Source organism: Ursus arctos, unplaced genomic scaffold (genome assembly GCF_023065955.2).
Source record: "Ursus arctos isolate Adak ecotype North America unplaced genomic scaffold, UrsArc2.0 scaffold_31, whole genome shotgun sequence".
Taxonomy (NCBI): domain Eukaryota; kingdom Metazoa; phylum Chordata; class Mammalia; order Carnivora; family Ursidae; genus Ursus; species Ursus arctos.
Window position 1 is genome coordinate 11285046 of NW_026622997.1, and position 21811 is coordinate 11306856.

The following is a 21811-nucleotide window of genomic DNA, read 5'->3' on the forward strand; positions in this document are numbered from 1 at the left end:
CGGTCCAGGGAGGGATCTCGGTACCAGCAAAGGCCAAATACTCAGGAAGAATAAGAAGGGCTTTGGATAGCCCTGCTGGACACGGGGCCTAGAGCTGTGGGCTCCCTTGTTTCCTTCAGGAGAGCTCTGTGAACTTCAAAGATTCAGTGGGGGTTGGAGCTCACAGGTGTGGACAGAGGACGGTTCCATCCTGGGCTCAGCATAGTTCTAGTTTTGGGCCCTCCTGGATGGTAAATCAAATTGCCCCAGGCCTGCCTTGCTTGGCCCACAGGCTCCACATCAGACCACAGTAAACACCCTCAGCTGTTCTGCACATATGTTCTGGCTTCAGTCACCCAAGTGCAGTTTTAAATTCTACAGTACAAGCGTGCGTCTGTTTTCAGCCTTATTTGGGGACAGGGGAAGGGGGAGGCTATTTGAGGCATTTTATATGAGGAATCCACTGAACTGCACATTGTTACTCTTTAATTAGAACAAATAAAAACCACAGTTGCTGTGTAGAACAGAAATTTCATGAAACACAATAAGCACGAACAAAATGGTCTACTGCAACCTGCATCCTTGTAAACGGGCATCGTTGACTGACACCCTGACTCTCCACTGGTTAGACACATACCTAGAAGCATTGTTTAAAGTCGGCTCTCAGAACTTAGTCATTTAGAATGTGCTAGAAACTAACATAACACTTGAGGCAACAGGGCTCAAATAGAAAAACAAAGCATTCCGGTTTAGTGACTAATAATAAGATAATAAGGTTCTACCTACTGTAAAAATGTCAACAAGCTGGGAAAACGTTGTCTGAGAGCAGAAAATTTGAGCCAGATGATGAAAAAGACAGAAATGGGGAAGTTGGGAAGACTGCTGCTGGTCTAAAGTCAAGATGGTAAGGGGTTTTTGTACCACGTGTGAACCCCCATCAATTGCAGGGGGCCTGTGGGGAAACTGCGGAGCTGCTCTGGGCTCAGTTGGAAAGATGACAGACAGATGTCAAGCACAGGCAGCAGACCAAGGAATGATGCATCCATGACCTAAGGCCTCCTGGCACCAGTAGGCATCTACACAGAGGTCAGAAAGCGACCACGTGTTAGTGTCAACAACACGGGCAGCTGTAGTCTGAGTACCAGCTCCATTTCTACCTTTTTAATTACTGTCTATAGTATAACTCCCAGACTAATATCCTAACCCTGGCCTCTCTCTGTAGCTCCAGCCCCATATATCCAACTGTCTCTTTAAAACATCCCCATAGACGTCTACAAGCGTTTCCAATCCAATGCGTCCAAAACTGAGGTCTGAATCTCATTAAACTTGACCCCCCCCCATTTCAGCGGTCCCACCATGGTCCACTCAGCCACTCCCACCAAACTGGCGAGCGCCCTTGATTCTTCCCACTGTGTCACCACCAGACCTCCAAGCCCGTTTTCTGTTCACATTCACGTCTTCTACCGTGTTCAAGCCACCATCATTTCTTGCCTGGATTTCTAGAAAAGCCTCCTAAGTTGTCTCTTTGCTTCCATTCTTGCCCCCAAGCCCCTAATTAATTCTTCACACAGCAGATAGAATTACCATTTTAAAGCCAAAGTGGGATGTCTTCCTGTGGTACTCAGGGTGCATTCTGGCTTCCGGAGGATGGCCTTCTCAGACAGGTGGTGTCGAGCCCCTGCCTTCCTCTCCTCTCTCCCGCCTGCACTTCAACCAGCAGTGAAACTCTCTCCCCTATGTGTGTTTCATTCCCACTGAGTTCTCCTGCATGTGTAGATACGTTCCAAAGAAAAATCGAGCTCCCTTTCAGACTAAAATGCAAAATAGAGTCTGGCTTATCTCCTAAGAAGGCCAAACGCCAAGCCAATCTTGTAAAAATCTTTTGACTTCTTTAAAATTCTTGAAAAGCAATCGCTGGCCCCCAGCCAGGCTCCCTGGCCTGTGCTCCCCACCCGTGTCCCTCCCGCACCATTGGCTGCCTCTGGTCAACACCACAGCTGGGCGCTGCCCCTTCGGAAGCGATGCTCCGGCGAGGGCAGTGGATTTATGGTGCAAGGTTACACGGTGCGTAAATCTGGGCCTCAGGAATCAAGGACTGTGACATTTTTACAGCCTCCTTCTCCAAGCCCCTGCATGGATATGAAACAACTGGAGGGAAAGAACATCTGGTTTCACTTTTTTTATTCACTACCACAGCTCCCATCTGACAAAACCCTGGATCTTGCCAGGGTTCTGGTCACTGGCTGAATGAATGAGCAGGGAGGTGGCATTCTGCTAGACATCTCGCTTTTCCTGTCTCATCATGGCGTAAAAAAACCACCAGGAATGAAAAGATGACCACCACTGCATTGAAGGAAAGCATTTGCTGGAATCAAGGCCCGGGTGGCAACCTGCCAGGTTGAAGATGAGGAAGGACATTTCTGGGAGAGGCGAGGGAGAGCCTCCAGGGCCTCTCTATGAAAGGAAGCTGTAGCCAGGACTCATGTGCAATGCATGCTGGGACTTGTAGTCTCCATGGGCAAGACAGCCAGCAGTGAGGGTGGTGGCAGGCCATCGTGCAGGTTATAGAGCTCCTTTTCGCCACATGTCACTGTAATCTGGGACAGGACTTACCCAAGTAATGATTACCATGGTGGCTCAAAGGTCACTTTGAGAGAGTGCAGGCCAAAGATAAGAAGCACTCTGATTAGCTGCATCATTCTGGGCATAACTTATCTCATGTCCAACATGGCTCCAGCAGCACCCACCTCACGACAGTGGACTTTCTTTTCATCTGATGGAGAAGGCCATACTGGAGCCAGGTGAGAAAAATGCATCCCTCCCCTTGCCTGAGCAATCAGTTGCAGTCAAGCTAATACTCCAGCAGGGATGATCGGAGCAACCAGAAACAGGTCCCCTTGAAGAAAGGCCCCTTGCGGTGAACATAGCCTTGGATCTCCCAGTCCCTAATCAGTACATATGGCTCGGTTTGCTCGGACCCAATGATGGGAGCAGTAATCATCGTCTGCTCCTCAAACTAGGCCCTGGCCCAGATGGGACAGGACAGAAAGCAAGCAAAACAAAGTCTAAGCTGAACACTGCACTGTAGCCTTGCCCTGGGCCCTCGGCTCCCCTGATTTTATGCCCTTTGCCTGGATGATCTCATCTACATCCATGGGTTTCATGCTTACAACCCCCAGATTAATGCCACAGACCCACACGCACCACTGCCTATTTGAAATGCCCATCTCACCATCCCAAAGGCACCTCACATTTAGCACGTCCTGACTCCACTCCTCCTTCTCCACATCACGTCTCTTCATGGTACCAGCTCAGTCTACCTGCAGTATGTTTCTGAATTCTGTGAGTCGTACGAACACACCTCGAATCTGCACCCAGTTCTCCCGCTTTAGAGCTAGATTACAACCCACCGTCCTTTCTCATCGGGGTCACAGAATAATCTCTTGTTGTAAAACCTTCACAAAGGGATATCGAAAGTATGTCCACATGTTCTTTGACCTACCTTCCTTTAAAAGGTGGGGGTCTAACGCCTTTACTCTTGAATGTGGGCTAGACTGAGTGGCTTGCTCCTAGCAAATAGAATGTGGCTGAAGTGGTGGCTTGAGATCAGGTCACGGAAAGCATTGCCACTGTCTTAGTCAGCTCAGGATGCTATCACAAAATACCATAGACCGGGTGGCTTAAATAATAAACCGTTATTTCTCACAGTTCCGGAGGCTGGTAAGTCCAAGATCAAGTCTCCCAGTCCCTAATCAGTACATATGGCTCGGTTTGCTCGGACCCAATGATGGGAGCAGTAATCATCGTCTGCTCCTCAAACTAGGCCCTGGCCCAGATGGGACAGGACAGAAAGCAAGCAAAACAAAGTCTAAGCTGAACACTGCACAGCCGCCATGACAGTCAAGTAAGTTTGGAGGAGAGTAGAAGCAGCACCTGGAAGATTCCTAAACTGAGAGCAGAGAAGCCTTTTTTTGTTTGTTTTTTAATAGATGCCTGTGTCCTCCATCTTGCTGAGAAGGGAGTTATTAAAACCATTATCATTGGTCCAGGATCTCTCAAGGCTCCCACATGCAATATCCCAGCAAATGTAAAATGCCATCAGTAGCTCCATTAATTGGTGTTCCCGGAAACAGGAAGGAAGGAAGGAAGGAAGGCAATCCTGACAAGTTATGACACACCACCAATTTTAAATGTATTTCAGTCTCAGAAATGTCAAAATAAGCGGTGCAGATCATAGAATCAGTGAAATATAGTAGTTGGACACAGATATTTGAATAAAATAGATGAGGACGGAAAGAACATTGACAGTGGATCCAGTGAGAATTCTGAAAACGCGTGTGGACAGGCAGGGCCCAGCAAAAAGGAAGGCATGAGGGAGTGGCCAGGGGCTTAGCTATCTCTAAGACAATAACAGCTATCAGGACTCTCATTCAGCTGGTGAGGGACCTTTACAAACATGGTCTGTATTGTTCCTTTCCTCTAAGCAGTATCTTTTCTCTCGAATCATATCCATCTATAGGGGAATAAGCTGCCACGAGCACCTGGAGACACCTGAGCAGTGTGTTCTGTGAAGTCAGATAGAGAGAGAGAGAGAGAGAGAGAGAGAGAATAGATACATAGATAGATGACTGACTGATTGATTGATTGATTGATTGATGTAGTTTATGAAGGCTTGGAATCTGTGATCCTTTTCCTTACATGTGTATAAATTCCGTTTCCTACCCCTAGTTGGGTTGGTTACCACTGGGTAAAAAAGAAATATATATATGGTATACAGAATCTGAAAACATGAGTAGTGACATTACTCAACACCGTAAATTCAGGCGCGGTGGATGAATGACCCCGGTAGGAGGCAGGCAGCAGAAAGTTAGGCCTTATTGAAAGCAAGGTGTAGGCAAGAGCTGTTGAAAACAGAAAGGTTGAAAACAGAAAGACCGAGTGAGACCTCCTGGGTGGTGAGCTTGGAGGACCCAAATTCAGGAGTCGTGAGGAAGGGAAGGAAGGCTGTCTGCACACACCAGTGGGCTGTGACAAGACAGAGTATAGGACGTCTAGCACAGAGAAGCTAGCGGGTGGACAGCTGGAGAGCGCCCCTGTCTGCCTCCGTGCTTCCCCCGGTACCAGCAACATCAGGGTAGACACATTTTGCTCTTCTGCTGCCTTGGATTACAGAGAGGAAACACTAGACAAGGAGCCGCTCCTTAGGCTGGAGGCCCTGGAGGGCCGGGCCTGCCCTCACGTTCCCCTGTGTCCCCCACGGGGTGCGCTATCCCCAGCAGGGGCTCAGGGAGTATTCCTGGTTTTTCAGTGAAGGGCATTTCTTCATTACAACCCTCCCCAGCAGTTATAAACACCGGCCCTGAGAACCGAGGACATTCCTGCACAGATTATCTGGGCAGACAAGGCCTTTGTCCAGGTTGGACCATCACCCAAGACCTACCCACGTGCTTGCCCAGATCTGGAGGAAGACCTCACCTTTCCTGAGTAGGAAGAAGGCCACTGTACTCTGCTAAACCATACAGGTCAGAGTTGGAGGCCTGGGGCTGCACTAGTCCAAACCCTTTGAGTCAGAGGAAGAAACTGGGACCCAGAGAACTGAAGTGACCATGAGGGGGACCCACGCCTCTAGGTCCCGGTCACTGTCTATCACACATGTTCCCCGTGATGCTCTGATCACACCTGCCCGCTTTAAGAGGGTCTTTATAGCAGCCTGGGGGTGGTGACAGGAGCAAAGGTCTGACCTCAGCTCAAAAAATAAGGTGCAGCCCCCCGTGTGCAGAATGGCGGGTCGCGGGGAGCAGGCTAACGCAGACAGTGCTTTGCCACACAAGATGTGCGTTCCCCTGGAAGGGTCCAGAAGGAATCACAGAGAGCAGAGGAAACCTTGGGCGGGGGCAGGTGGTGAGTACTGGGTCCTGCAGCTTCCCGGTCCCCCATCACTGCCCCCTCCCTTGGAGACGCCCCTCTCCGCAGTTCCACAGCCTGCTGCCAGCAGACGAGGGCGAGGTGTCTACATCCCCTTCTCGCAGCTCTCTGGGGGAGGGTCACTGGGCACCAGAAACTGAAACTAAACAGCAGGTGGTGTAATGAAAGCAGGTGGCTGGCTCTGACCTGGCGGACACGGTTTAAGGAATTACTTATGTGGCCCAAGAACTGCGGAGTGGAAATCGGCACGTAAGTGGAACGTGTGGGTACACCTGTGTGTCCCCTCTTGAGTAGCAAGCTCCTGAGGCTCTCTCTCTCTCTCTCTCTTTCTCTCTCTCACACACACACACCCACATTTGCAGTGCCCACAGAGCTCCCCCCAGAATGGGCAACCAATAAATGTTTATCAAACAATGATTTACTTCATCTAATGAAGGATTAAATGACTGACTGGGTTGGTCAGAGGGACAGAAGTTTCTGCTTGGGAACGAGGTCTAAGACTAAGACAGGCGGCGGGGCCAAAACTTCACTGCAAGCCTTGAGGCAGGTGATGGTTGGAAACATTTGCAAGGTCAATGCAGATAGTAAATGCACTGCAAGGAAGGGATTAGAATGCCCAGGAACGGCATCCCGGCCCTCTTTATCTATGAATGATAGATCACGACAGGAATTAAAGACCAGATTATTTTAGAAAATAAAAGGAAAACAGCCGGTGCACTTTGTATGACGCGCTCGTGTTTACCTAGAGAGAGAGAGGAGATCTCCATCTCGCTTACACATCTAGGTACACCCATGTACTATATATACACTGAGTATGCTTATCGTATACCATACACACCCCCCATACACTTTATATATGCCACACACACGGTATATGTTCATCTATATAACGATAGTGTGCACACTGGCTATGTCCAGTATCCTGACTTCAAGGGCTTTAAAATCCTGATACCACATTCAGTATCTCAATCACTTAGATTCTGGAAAAAGTTCCCAGGAATATGAAGAAAAACACTGAAAATCCCAGTGTCTGATAGTTCCTTCGTGTCAGCTTAACCTTAATTGCCTACAGCAAGTCCAATTAGTGGCAAATCAGATTTCCCCTTCATTTCCTCTGATGCAGCAAGCATTGGCAGGAGCACCTGCCAGCGCGGACCAGGGTGAAGAGGGAGAGAAGGACGAGGCTCGGCGCAGTGCGCAGAGAGTGAGGGACCCGGGTGGAGCCCAGCGCTGTGGGCAGCTGGGGTTTCCAGCACTTTCCCTCCGCGCCGAGCTTCCTTCCCCTTGCCTCTTGCGCTCTGACTTGCCCAGCCTTCTTCCTGTGGCCGGGTGTTTGTCTCAGAGACTCCATGTCTTCCCTGAAGAACAAACTGTCTCGTGTGAAGTATATAGTTTTTATAGGTGATTTCTATAAGAATCAAATCCATCAGGGACAATCCTAGAACAAAATAACTTGAAATCTATTTTTAGAGTATATTGTTGAGCTTTATCTTAGTTCTGGCTCTCTGTCTCTGTCCCTCTCTGTGCCTTTCTCGAAAACACACACACACACACACACACACACACACCCTTTCTTCCACTTTCTTTGCTGACCCAGCCCCCCAAGAACACGGTACTTCTCAGAGAACCTGACAGGAGTCCTTTCGGCCTCTGGGATCCTGCAGCCCCTGACCAGGGTGCCAGGATGCAGGATGGCAGGCAAAGACATGTCCTCTGGGGAGCACGGGGCAGCCACAGCCACGGACGTGTGGGACCGGGGCCCGGCTGCCAACAGAGCTGGCTCCGTGTGAAGTACACCCTGCCAAAGCCTCCTCTGTGCATCTCAAGGTCACAATAATAGATTATGAAAGAGTGGAAAAGCACTGCACACTAAATGGGCCATGGGGACTTTCCTCTGGGTAAGGAAGCCGAGAGCAATGCAACGAGGCAGATCATTTGAACTCTGCGAGGCAAGGGAAGTGACTGTGGGACCCCGCCAAGCCTGCAACCTCTCCCCTCTGTGGGCTTTGAGAAGACCCGATACCGAGACAACATGGAAGATGGGGCAGTTGGAAAATGACTTCTCGCTTGTTTTTATGTAGAAGAAATTCTATCACAAACATTTATGGGTTTCACAAGAACCAAATACTTTCCTATTATGTTTCATGTCAGTGGCTTTTTTTTTTAATCCCTTGCAAATTAAGGTGGGACAAATGTTCTCATAAAATCAACATTTCCCTGTCTTTAAAAACCACTGATAAATAGTCTGGGCTAATGAAGCTTTGCCTCCCCTAGAAAATATGGGAGGGCTGTTATTCTAAAGTAGCAAACAGAGCTAACTCCTCAAACATCTTGACCGAACAGAAGTCCCAACTGTTCGAGTCATGACGCCCTACGTGATGACATGGGTTTCCAAGGGCCTGAAACAAGTGTGCTCAAAGAAAACATTTTATGTAAGATGCTATCGTAACTATATTTCAAGTCTTGACTTAAAAAGTAAATAACTGGAAAAAAAATAAAATTCCTCTATATAAAAGGAACTTTTTTTTTTTTTAAGTAAGCTCTATGCCCAACGTGGGGCTTGAACTCACGACCCCGAGATCAAGAGTCACATGCTCCACCAACTGAGCCAGCCAAGTGCTGTAAAAGGAACACTTTTAATCCAAGCCACACTCGCCATTTAAAAATACTTTGTGGTCTTAACTTTTTCTGAGACGAAAGCAAGTGGTTTAGGGTAAAATCAGACCCCTGGTAATTCTCTGAGGGTATGCCGGCACTTGGATTTTACTTTCAACACAATTTATTCCCACACGGCTTAACAAAGAGGTCACCATATTGTAGGATCATACCCTAGGGATAGAAGGACCAGGGGCGATGGACAGCAGAGTTGGAGATTCCAGAAGCTTTTCTAGTCTCCTTTAAATTGGTAGCAGCAGCTCTGCCATCTGCCCACTCCAAGGGCTTCTCCTAACCCTGTCCTCCTGGCATTGCCTAATGGCTGTCAGCATTGGAAACCAGTCTTACCAGTTCCTGAGCTGCCAGCCACCTTCTTCAAGTGTCTGGACCATAGGCCCTTCTCCTAGAAGCTGGCCTGCAGGGAATTAGCAAGGATCTGTGCCGGAGGGCAACTCTGCAGGCCTGGCCAGAGGTACACACCACGGACCCGGAGAAGACACTGAATGGTCAGGGCTCCACTGAGACCCACAGTCACATCACACAGGCCCTTTACTGGGAGAGCCAAGCCCTTCCCAGAACAGTTCACAAGCCTCAGGCCTTAAATCTCAGCTGGAGCTTTTCAGCTCTAGTTTTTCCTCCCAGTTATTTATCTTCCCTCTGTGGCTTCAGGCAGGTCACCCTGCGGTGCTGCCATGCCCCCCTCTTTGCGAAACAGAGGAGATTACTACTGACTTCCCGATGAATCATCATCCTAGATGTTCCCAGCCAACCACAGATGCCGACGAAGCCAGGATGGTGCCTCCCTCTGCTGCATGCCCTGGGATCAGCTGAGCTGTAAGGATGTGGTGATACCAGGACCAGGATTTCCTGGTGTGCAAACCCCGGGATGGTGCTGCTGTCCTGCTGGGGGGGCGGGGGGAGTTGCGGGGGAGGAGGGTGTAAAACACAGCTGTCCATGAGTCCAGCATTCCCGGCCCTGCCTAGAATCTTAACAAAAGAGGTGAGAAGGAAGACAGTCCACCACATCCCAGAACAGTTTCTGCCGGGTAAAATCAAGAAGGTTCAGTTCCTTCATTTTAAATATATGTTTTATTGATCACAAAATAATCAAAAATATATAGAAAAATACAGAAATCATACAGCTGAGCCCCAGGGAGCCACCCGTGCATTCGCTTTCACATTTTGCCATATTTGCCTCAGAATTTTTTCTTTAAAAAAAAAAAGGAACCATTCAACCTAGCACAAGGCAGCTCCCTGCAGGGATTTTAAGGGCCACGAGTCCTGGAGCAAATACAACATGAATTGAAGCCCAGCTCATTCCCGCAGGACAGTTCAGTTAATGAGTATTGTTTATTTTTCCTGGTCCCTGTACCCTGAGCAGCTAGTCATCTAGTCCAGGCTCAGCTCTTGTGACTGACGTTGTGACATGAATTCCCTGCTTGGTCTCACGTCCTGCCTACCAAGGCAGACGCACCACTTTGCAAATGCAGCCACTTCCAAATCCTTGAGCAGGCAGCCCCCTGGTTTCCGCCCCTTTTGAGCCCCACCCCGTCCTCCATGTCCCCCTGTCCCAGGCTGTCCACGGGCACCAATTTGGCTCCAATTCTACATCCTAAGCGTTTCTATGAATATAGGCTTTGTGGACTGTTTATTCATGTGACATTAATCCCAAGGGGAATCAAAGCGGCATAGATGCCATTATCCTGATTTGCCTTGGATTGTCTGTTGTCAACGTTCACTGCAGCCCGGGTGTTAGGAACCTGCCTGAACGAGGCCCGAGACTGATGGGCAGAGCAAAGAGTCATCCATGGCTGTCAGAGGAAGAGGAAGGCCTGGCAGCACGCTAAGTCTGATTCCAAACCTCAGCCCAGCGTCTGGACACCACAAAAATCCTGGTCCCCAGAGCCGGGCCTGGGAGGGTGCACTTTGATCGGCGTGGAGCTGGAGACACAGTGCTCCTTCAGCTACTTTGCTAATTCACCAGGTCGCTGATTTTCCTGAATTCTGGCGTCAGAACATCCCAGGGTTCTTTTTGGAGCCCACACAGCCGAACAAAGCTGTGTCGTGGAAAACCCAGGGGGACCAAGGAGCCCGAGGCCTAACGAACAAGGGTGCATTTTGCAATTCCAAGGAAGCACGTAGAGGGGTGGCCAGATTTCAGGAGGGGCAGACCCCGTGCCATCAGCCATGCCCCCGCCCCTCCTAGCAATCAGTTCCTTCTCAAGCTTTAGAAATCCAAGCCTTGCATCTGTGCTCACCGAGCGGCCTTTAGTAGACGCCACTCGGAGGCCATAGGGCTGTGCATGGCAGGTGACAGCTGTTCCCTTGACTTTCTGGAGGAGGAAATTAACTCTGAGGTTGTAAAACCATGATAGGAACTGAAACTGGCCCATTTCTGCCTCGGCCTCCCAGCCTTCTTATTTAGAAGCACGCGCATAGGCACTCACCGTGGCCTCACTCACCGAGCAGAGGATGGCTGGGTAAAGCCTTGCTCATCTTCTGCCAGCAACATTCGTTTGGCATACACAGTGCTCGTCTGCAGTTTGGCTGGTGGGCAGCGTTACGTGTGAGAAAACCCACTTTTAAGCAAATCCAGTGCTTATCATCCTAAGAAGTGGCAGGCATGTGTAACAGGAGTCTCCCTCACTGGGCCATGTGGCAATGCTCCATTTTGTCTTTCCTGGGCAGTCAGCAAGTTGGAGTCTCTCACAGGTAAGGGAGTGGTTTCTGGAAGCACAGGAATTTGCAGTAGTGGATTAGGCTGCAGGCAGACCCCCCACGTCCCCAGCAGAGAAGCCAGAAGGTCGGGGAGGAGCCTTAGCGTTCTCAATGAGCACTTTTCCAGAAACCCACCGGCTTCCCCACAGCAGCAGGGTGGCTATGGGGAGAACTGCAGCCCTCTGCTCGGGGACCAGACCATGTTCTCTGCCTACCCAGCCTGTGGAACAAAAGGAAAGGGGCTGGGGGAAAGCAGGGGAACAGCTCTTATCAGACTTCCAGAGAAATAGACACCTGTCAGAGAGACCCAGACAAGAACACTCAAAAGGGAAGGAGGGAAGGAGGGAAGGAAGGAGGGATGGAAGGAAGGGGGGAGGGAAGGATGGGTGGAAGGATGGAAGGACGGAGAAGATGGAGGGAGGGAAGGAGGGAGAGAAGGAAAAAAAGAAACTGACTCATTAAGCTATCTAAGAAGGATCATCATAGAACCTCCTTTTTTTTTAACAGTGATAAGGATGCCAGATTGCATGAGACTTTTCCCATCAAGCCCTAATTATCCCCAAATCAAATCCTTTGCCTTCTGATTTCCAATTCTTAAGGACTCCTCTCTTTCTTTCTTTCTTTCTTTCTTTCTTTCTTTCTTTCTTTCTCTTTCTTTCTTTTCTTTCTTTTCTTTCTTTCTTTCTTTCTTTCTTTCTTTCTTTCTTTCTTTCTTCTTTCTCTCTTTTTCTTTCTTTCTTTCTTCTTCCTTTCTCTTTCTTTTTTTCTCTCTTTCTTTCTTTCTTCTCAAGTATCAGTAACCTTAGTCACTAAACCGTATCTGAGGTTTAGTGCAGAGCTCCTGGCTATCACCAGCTCAGGGTTACAATCTGTTTCCCTCAGTCTCCTTCTTTTTGGAGGAGAAAGACACCTGGTGTGTGACTGTCATCAGGTCCCAGCCCATGGTTTAAGGAACTCTAGGGGTCTAGGAGCAGCTGTAAGGGGTCCTTGAAGCCATATTCCCACCAAATATTCTCTAAAGCAAAACATTCAGCATGTTAGCCACTGGCCACATGTGGCTACTGAGCACTTGACATGTGGCCATTGCGATATGCTCAAAGTGTAAAGTATAAAATGGTTTTCAAAGAGTTCATATAAAAAAAGAATAAAAACTATCCCAATAATTTTTTAATATTGATTACATGTGAACTGATAATATTCTGGTTCTGTTGGGTAAAATGTGATATATTATTAAAATTATTCTCACCCGTTCTTTTTTTATTGTGATAAGATACACATAACATAAAATTTACCCTCTGAACCCTTTTGAAGTGTGGGTCAGTGACATTGAGTTCAGTCACACTGTTGTGCAAACACCACCACCATCCATCTCAGAATTTTTCAACATTCCAAGCTGAAACTCTGTACGCATTCAACACGAACTCCCCATCCCTCCCACCCCCACAGCCCGTGGCAACCACCTTTCTACTTTCTGTCTCTATGAACTTGCCTACTCTAGGGACTTCACAGAAGTGGGATCATACAGTATTTGTCCTTTTGTGACTGGCTCGTTTCACTGAGCAAAATGTTCTCAAGGTTCATCCACGTCGTAGCATGTGTCAGAAGTTCCTTCCTCTCTAAGGCTGAATCATATTCCATTGTATGTCTAGACCATGTTTTGTTTCCATTCATCTGTCATTGGACACTTGGGTTGCTTCCAATTTTTGACCGTTGTGAACAATGTCGCTATGAACATGGGTGTACAGATATCTCTTCAAGATCCAGCCTTCGATTCCCACAAGCTTTCTACCGGACAGCTTTAGTCTAGCATGAATAAAGGTACAACTACTATCGCCCAGGAACGTTTTGACAATGAAAGGAACCCTGACATTTAAAATGTGGAAAACCTAGTTCCAGTTAAAGATCTCCAACTTTTTTCCCAACGATAACACGTCATGCTTTTTCTCTCTGCTCTAAGAACTTAAATGAGAGCTTTTATGTCAAAGGCGGTATCAGAAGTTACTCCCTCTAGGGTGACGGAGGCCCCTACGTACGACCTGGAAGACCCAAACATTCAGGGGACCTTTTCAAATGTCCATAGAATGGGCTCTTTCCTGTGACTGGAGGGTTATGGCTCCAGAGCTTGCTGATGTTCTGAACCTAGGGGAGGAGCCATCCACGTCCGAAAGGTCTGCTGGTAATATTTTGCACCATCTGAGTGAATAATGCCTGAGCGGGGGAAGCAAATGTGGTCTCCGTGGGAACCTCAACACTACTGATACCTTCCAATGACAAAGGCGATAATCTTTTCCAAGGGAGGGATGGGATGCCATCGGAATCTAGTCCCTGGGTCTTCGAGGAATGAATGTATTCTTTGACTCTCTAGCCATCCCGCCCACAGAGGCCACCACTGGCAGGTCCCTGGGAATCATGGGTTATATCTAGTAGAAGACAGTCATCTCTTCCCACCATTGAGCAGGAATAAGGAAGGGTGGGCTCCAAAATACTGCTACTTTTCATAGATTCCCCTATTTTCCCCGAGGAGACAGCATGGCCAGCCCAGAGGTCCTTCCCTTTATCTCCCCCCAAATCTCACAAAAGCATGGTCCACCCAGCAGGGAGGGGTGTTCCCACAAATGCTATGGCCAATGACTCAATTTAAACAGAGAAAAAGAAGAAGAAATTGTGTGGGAAAAACAAGAATGACGGGGAGGCCTGTTATTTCTTCTTTCTCACTAAGGCGAATAAGCTTAAAGCATGTCAGCCTTGGACAATAGTTGTTAATATGGTTTTATTTTTTTTTAAAGATTTTATTTATTTATTTGACAGAGATAGAGACAGCTAGCGAGAGAGGGAACACAAGCAGGGGGAGTGGGAGAGGAAGAAGCAGGCTCATAGCGGAGGAGCCTGATGTGGGGCTCGATCCCATAACGCCAGGATCACGCCCTGAGCCGAAGGCAGACGCTTAACTGCTGTGCCACCCAGGCGCCCCTAATATGGTTTTAAAGATAAATGATAGCAATATATTAATGGCAGTTGACAAAATGAGGACCAGGCAAGAACGAGGAATCAAATTAAAACAGTAGGACCTGGTCACCTATTATGAAAAGATAATATAAAGAATAATATTAGGAAGAATTATTTGGATTATTTGGTTGAATTATTTGGATTAGGTAGAATAATGTTAGGTAGAATAATTATACTGGAGGAAAATGCCATATAAATCTAGGTTTTATAGTTTATATATAATATGAGTCTTACATAAATTTTCTTTAATACCTAGACTCATAAATACAGGGAGATTTGGTATCTTGGTAATAATAGCAATACATACCTTGATAACTCCTTTTATACTCATTTTTAAGCCCCAGTGTCTCTGCAATATGGTCATCCAATCTCTCTTATGTTCATGTCCTCATCTGAAGAATTCATTAAAGGTACAATTTCCCCTATGTGATTCTGGGGGTTGTTGTAAGGATCTAATGAAATAATAGACGTGGGAATTCTGTAAAATATCAAAAGTACCATGTAAAGGATTAATCTAAAAGTCAACACAGTTCCTTATACTAGATTTCTTATCAGGGGTCTGAGAAAACACTAACTTGCATAGAAAGAAGAAAACCTATACCGAGCATGTTAAAGACATGAAATACAGGATTTCTCACCCAATCTACCAACGTGCATCACCTTTTTAGAAAGGCTCTAGGGACTTCGTGGTGTCATGTACATCGGAAAGTTCGTACTTAGTGTAGAAAACCTTTCCCTTGCAGCCAGTTGGATGAGGGTGGGAGAGAGTTAACCAAAGAGAACCGAAAATAATGCTGTGACCTCTGCTATTATATGCACAGTTTCCTGCAAGTAGCAGCCAAGTTCCTGGAGAAGAAGAAACTGTGTGTGTGTGTGTGTGTGTGTGTGTGTGTGTGTGTTTGGCTTCACAATCCTAAAACTCTTAGGTACTGTGTGCCTTCGTCCTTCCCTCCTTCCAAAAAAGGACAAAGCATCAACATCAGCAGCGCTGGGCTCAGAAATCTTTAGGCTTCTGTCTCTGGTTCTGCTCGAGTTGTTAAAGGGAAGAGTAGCTGAGGGCTGGAGAACCCGTTCCCTCCAAGCCAGGGCAGCTTGGCCTGAAGCAGGTGTGGCAGCGACACAGGTGGCTTGTTTGTCAGGGTCAGGTTGGCACATTTCTCGCCTAGGGCTCTGGGTAAATGTTTAGATTTCATTTTTCAGTCGCATGGCATTGGACTCCGCAGCGTGCAAGACAAGCCCCTGCACGTTCCCCTCCTACATCCTTTGTCTCCTCTCCTGGCCTGGTGGGAAGTCAAGAGGTGAGAGGAGACTAAAGAAGGGAAGGGAGGGGTGGGATGGGGCAGGGAGGTTTTGCAGCGCCTCCAACTCTCCCCAAGAACCACTTTTCAGGCCCATCAAATTCCTTCCCCTTCTTTCTCCCTTGGGCTTGCCGTGCCCTAGCACTGGGAAGCAGGCTTGTTTACACAGCTCATTATGCGCTCTTTGCAGTTGCTATAGCAACCACCAGGGGTCAGTTTATAGAAGGAGAGGAAGTTCACTTTTGGGGAGTTAGCTTTCCAGCTCCTGTGCAAAGCACAGCTGAAAACAAAAGAGCCAGACACCCATGGAGGAAACACATTGAAAAGTTTCCTATGAGCAGAAGCATCATTCAGAGTGTCAAACCACTGGGCAATGCTTTCCTGCTGGAAGAGCTGTTCTAGAACAGCTGATAGGAGAGTGAAGGTCTCATTGCATCTCCAGATTTTCCTCTCCCGCCTTCCTCCTACCCCTTGCCTTGCCTTAATAGCCCATAGGCAGTCGTTAGTCATTAGGATAGCAAAGACAGCTACCAGGGCTCATTTCAAGTGATAAGTTTCATTAATATAATGTATTGCATGGGAATGAGAAAGATCTTTAGAAACTATTACTCCCCTCTTTCTCATGGGGATGGAGGCAGCACGCCACCGGAACACAGGACCTATCTCAAGGACCAAGCCAGACAAAATGGAGGCCCTCCACCTCTAGGGAGCGGGCTGGGAAAACTCCCAGAATGCCTTTCGAGCTCACGCCTGACTAAACTGATTGAGCAAATGAAAAATATAGGATGCCCAATTAAATTTGATTTCCAAATAACCAACAAATGGTTTTTTGTATAAGTCTATTCCACACAATATTTGGGACATATCTAGAGTAAATCTAACTTAACCCAATCCTATCCTGACCCTCCTCCTCACTACTGCTGTCTCCAACAAAAGTGTAACAGATGAGTTCTCTCAAAAGCAAATCAAGTGCCAGGTTACCATTTAGGATGATCTGACCCTTGGATTATCTGGTTAACTGTTAAAGGAAGGAAGAGAGGGAGAAAGGGAGGGGGGAGGAAGGAAGGGTGGGAGGGGGAAGGGAGGGGGGAGAGAGGGAGGGAGAGAGGAAGGAAGGAAGGAAGGAAGGAAGGAAGGCAGGAAGGAAGGAAGGAAGGAAGGAAGGAAGGAAGGAAGGAAGGAAGGAAGGACATAAGGAAGGGAGGAGGGGGGAGGGAGGGAGGAAGGAGATTATTTACATATATGCCAGTAGTAAACAGAGGCAAGTCAACCTACCAACCGGTAAATGAGTTTACCCCACACAACCAGCGTAAATGACCTGATGGCTAAGTAGACAAGATTTCAGTACTGGGTATCTACTTTTACTTTTTTACTAAGAGTCAAAGGCAGCTTCCTGAAGAATAATGATTTTTATTTCCTTGACAGGAAAAATATTTTTAAGGTGCTTTTTTTTTTTTCCAGGAATAAATCACATTTGTTGCTGAGTATCATGCTGGGGAGTTTGCGTGGAGAACAGCCCAGCAGAGCTGCTATACTGTCGCCCTCTGTTTGGCTTTCTGTGGTTTCGGTGCCTGTACACACATGTCCACGGGGAGAAAATGACATCTGCATGTATCACACACTCTCCCCAGCACGGCTTCTGCTGAGGTCGGTGGCTTCATCACCGAGGGAAGGCTGGCTCCATGAAAGCTGTGTTGAGTTTTACAGAACTTCTGGAAAACCTAGACCACTAGCTGTCATGCTGTAACCTGTGTACCTTTACATCTGTTTTGACCCTAAATTCACAAACCTAAAATTTAAGGCAAATAAATCACGAAACATAAGCTTGCGTGAAGACAAAGCAAATCGGAGCAATCACATGTTCCATAAGGCCCGAGCCAACTCAGACTACAAGGGTTCCCACAGCTCTAACCCGAAACACGTAATTAAAGGGAAACTGTCAAGATAAACATCATGTACAATAAAAATGTTCTCACCTGCTGCTAACTCTGAAACTCTCAATACGGTTTTCACCAAGGGAAAAAATAAAAGTGTTATTTTAGAAGCCAATGCGTCAAGTCTGGAGCTTGAGTTCTAATCGTGTCTCTTCTACTTCTGAATATGACCCTGTGAAAGTCTGCAGGCTGTCTATGACTCAGTTTCCCCACAGGCAAAATGCAGATACTGGATCATGATTAAGTGCTCCTTGCCTCACTGAAGGGGTATTGTGAGAATATCTATAAATCACTCCGCGCTATTCAGACAAAAGGCAGGAAGTTATGAAATGTGATTATTTGCACTATTCATTTTTAAACAAGGAGCTTGATTTAGGAGTGGGAATCAATTGAGTTTAGTTTTGTTTAAAGCACTGTGAAAGGACTTAATTTTTGAAATCCTATTTTCATTTATTTAAAAAAATAGTTCTTTACTTTTTTTTTTCTTAATCATTGTTAATAAATCCTACATTTGCAGCTCAAGCTGTCAGACAGTGTCTCTTTAACACCATTCAACAGCTGTTAAATGGGATAATCACCTGTTTATCCTCAGGTCATTAATTCAAATGCTAATTGCACTCTAGACCCTGGCTTATTCTCCCACTCAGGCCAGAGCAGGCTCCCAGCACCCTGAAAGGATGCTACCGTAATCAGGGACCTCCGTCCATTTACCTCCAGAGGCACAGATGAAACAGCAATACAGACACACACACTCGCACAGGAACAAGTATGTTGAAAACAGGGAAACATTAAAATTAACCAAAGTAGGAGCACTTCGGTGATTCGGTTAAGCATCTGCCTTCGGCTCAGGTCACGATCTCAGGGTCCTGGGATGGAGCCCCAGTTTCAGGCTCCCTGCTCAGAGGGGATCTGTTTCTCCCTCTCCATCTGCCCCTCCCCCTTCTCGTGCTCTCTCTCGCACTCTCTCTCTCTCTCTCATATAAATAAATAAAATCTTTAACAAAGTTAAAAAAAAAAAACCAAAGTAAACAACTGTGGAATACTGTATTACACAATTATTAAAAGGTTGCTTATGAATATGGTCAAATAACATGTTAAAAAAATGCCTACTTATTTATGTCCAGTAAAAAGAGTAGTAGAGAAAGCTACTATATAATTACAAATATGGGGGGAAATTTTGCATGGAAAAAAACAAAGAATGTGTGATAGTCTTAGAACTAAAATCAAACGCTATTTAGAAGACTAAGAACAAGGACAATTCTAGGGCTAAAGATACATAAGTTCCTATTTTCACTGAGTTCCATTCTGGAGGAGAAAGACAAAATACCGGTTAAAAAATCAATACACAAGATATATTTGTAGAGTGATGTTCTAAGAAAATTTACAAAGAGTTATGGGGTAGAGGGACTGGAGAGTCTGCTTCCATTTGGGTTGTGGGGGAGGAGACAGCAGAGACCCTGAGAAGCCCCAGGGAAAGTGCCAGGACAGGAGGGGGGTGAAGGGACAGGCGGCAGGTCAGAGGGTTGTAGGCAAAGGACAGTGTGTAGAAGGTGATTTTGCAGAGACAGGCAGGAGCCAGGTCCTGCTGAGTGGAAGGTGCATGGGTGAAAATTGAGAGAGATCAGTAAGCAGCTACTGTGGGGGCCAATGGGTGAGAAGTGGGGACATGGACTAAGGTGGCAACCGAGAGCTAGTTTGGGTCAGGAAATATTTTGAAGGTAGAGCTAGCATGTATTGCTGATAAACCAGGCTGGAAATGAGGGTACAGAGATGCTGACTAAAAAGAGAAGAATCTCATACGAATCTTAGATTTCTGGCCTTCACAACTGAATCAACTGTAGGACTGCTTATTGAGCTGAGAAAAACCACCAAGGAACAGGCTTGTGGTGGAAAACTGAGAGGTGCGTTTTCGTCATTATGTGGTTGAAATGCCTATTAGCTCTCCTCATGGCGATATCAGGTCAGTAGTAGCAGGGATAGCCATGCGGGAGTTACTTGAATGTTGATGGTATTTAAAGCAATGGGTCAAGATGGAGTGACATAGAGAAAACAATGTAAAGAGGGAAGACATGCCAAGACTGAGAGCTAGAGACTGGGCTCAAGACAAAGAGCCAGAAAAGAGATGAGCAGTGAGTGGAAGGAAAGTTAGGGGAGTATGGTGCCAAAGCCAAGGGAAAAGGTAATTGTTTCAGGGAACAGGGAATTATCAAACAGTCGACAAAACCAAAAGATAACTGACAGAATGGGAGAAGATATTTGCAAATGACACATCAGATAAAGGGCTAGTATCCACAATCTATAAAGAACTTATCAAACTCAACACCCAAAGAACAAATAATTCAATCAAGAAATGGGCAGAAGACATGAACAGACATTTCTGCAAAGAAGACATCCCAATGGCCAACAGACACATGAAAAAATGCTCCGCATCACTCGGCATCAGGGAAATACCAATCAAAACCACAATGAGATACCACCTCACACCAGTCAGAATGGCTAAAATTAACAAATCAGGAAATGACAGATGTTGGCAAGGATACAGAGAAAGGGGAACCCTCCTACACTGTTGGTAGGAATGCAAGCTGGTGCAGCGACTCTGAAAAACAGTATGGAGGTTCCTCAAAAAGTTCAAAATAGAGTTACCCTATGATCTAGCAATTGCACTACTGGGTATTTACCCCAAAGATACAAATGTAGTGATCTGAAGGGGCACCTACACCCCAATGTTTCTAGCAGCAATGTCCACAATGGCCAAACTATGGAAAGAGCCCACATGTCCCTCAAGAGATGAATGGATAAAGAAGATGTGGTATATATACATATACAATGGAATGCAACTCGGCCATCAAAATAAAAAATGAAATCTTGCCATCTGTAAACAATGTGGATGGAACTAGAGGGTATTATGCTAAACAAAATAAGTCAATCTGAGAAAGACAATTATCATATGATCTCACTCATATATGGAATTTAAGAGACAAAACAGAGGATCATAGCGGAAGGGAGGGACAAAATCAGAGAGGGAGACAAACCATAAGAGATTCTTAATCATAGGAACAAACTGAGGGTTGCTGGGGGGCCAGTGAGGGGATAGGGTAACTGGGTGTTGTAATGAGCACAGTATAAGACTGATGAACCACTGAATTCTACGTCTGAAACTTATAATACACTATATGTTAATTAATTGAATTTAAATTAAAAAAAAAAGAAACAGGAAATTATCAACTATATTCAATGTTGCTGACAGTTTGGAATTAGTGGAGAGAAGTCAGCTCTGTTTTGGCAACAAGGTGACCCTTACATGATCAAGTGCAGTGGAGAGGTGAGAATGAGGTGAGGTAGTGCATACCCTGGGACCACAGGCCACACGTGTGTGTTTTCCTGGGAAGGGGACAGAGCAATGGGGCGGAGCCCGAGTCATGCTGCTGAGTCAAAGAAGCCCTTTGGGGAGATGGTTTTAGAGCTTAGATACCTTCAGGTTGCAAAGTCCATTCCCGTCACTATATGGAAATTTCAAGATAGTTATTTTATAACTATTTTTGGGTTAACTAACATTATGGGTCTGTATGTTATTAATTAAAGTGAAACTGAAGTGATAAACATTTTTGAATATTCTAATTTACCCTTAAATTTAAAAAAAATACTGAAATTATTTTTAAGTTCTGTGTATCTCCACATGTGAGAGAGAGTATGAAAATGGATTTAAACAAATGGGTGGAACTTGGAACTAGAAAAACATTCAGAGGGCGCCTGGGTGCTCAGTCATCAAGCGGCTGCCTTCAGCTCGGGTCATGATCCCAGGGTCCTGGGATCGAGTCCCGCACTGGGCTCCCTGCTCAGCGGGGAGTCTGCTTTTCCATCTGCCTCTCTTCCCACTCATCCTCTCTCTCTCTCTCACTCAAATAAACAAATTAAATAGTTTTTAAAAAATAAAAGAAAAAGAAAAAAGTTCAGAAAGAGATAATCATGGAGAATGTAATTTCCTTTAAAAATAAAGGAGTTGATAGGGGTGTCTGGGTAGCTGAGTCAGTTAAGCGGCCCACTTTCGGTTTTAGCTCAGGTCATCATCTCGGGGTCCTAAGGTGGAGCCCCAAGTCAGGCTCTGCACTCAGCAGGGAGTCTGCTTAAGATTCTCTCCCTCCCTCTCCTTCTGACCCTTCCCCTGCTCACTCTCTCTCTTTTTCTCTCTTGTGCTCTTTCTCTCAAATAAATAAATAAATAAATAAAGTAAAATCTTTTAAAAATTTTTATTAAAAAAAATTTTTAATTTTTATTTATTTGAGAGAGAAAGACAGA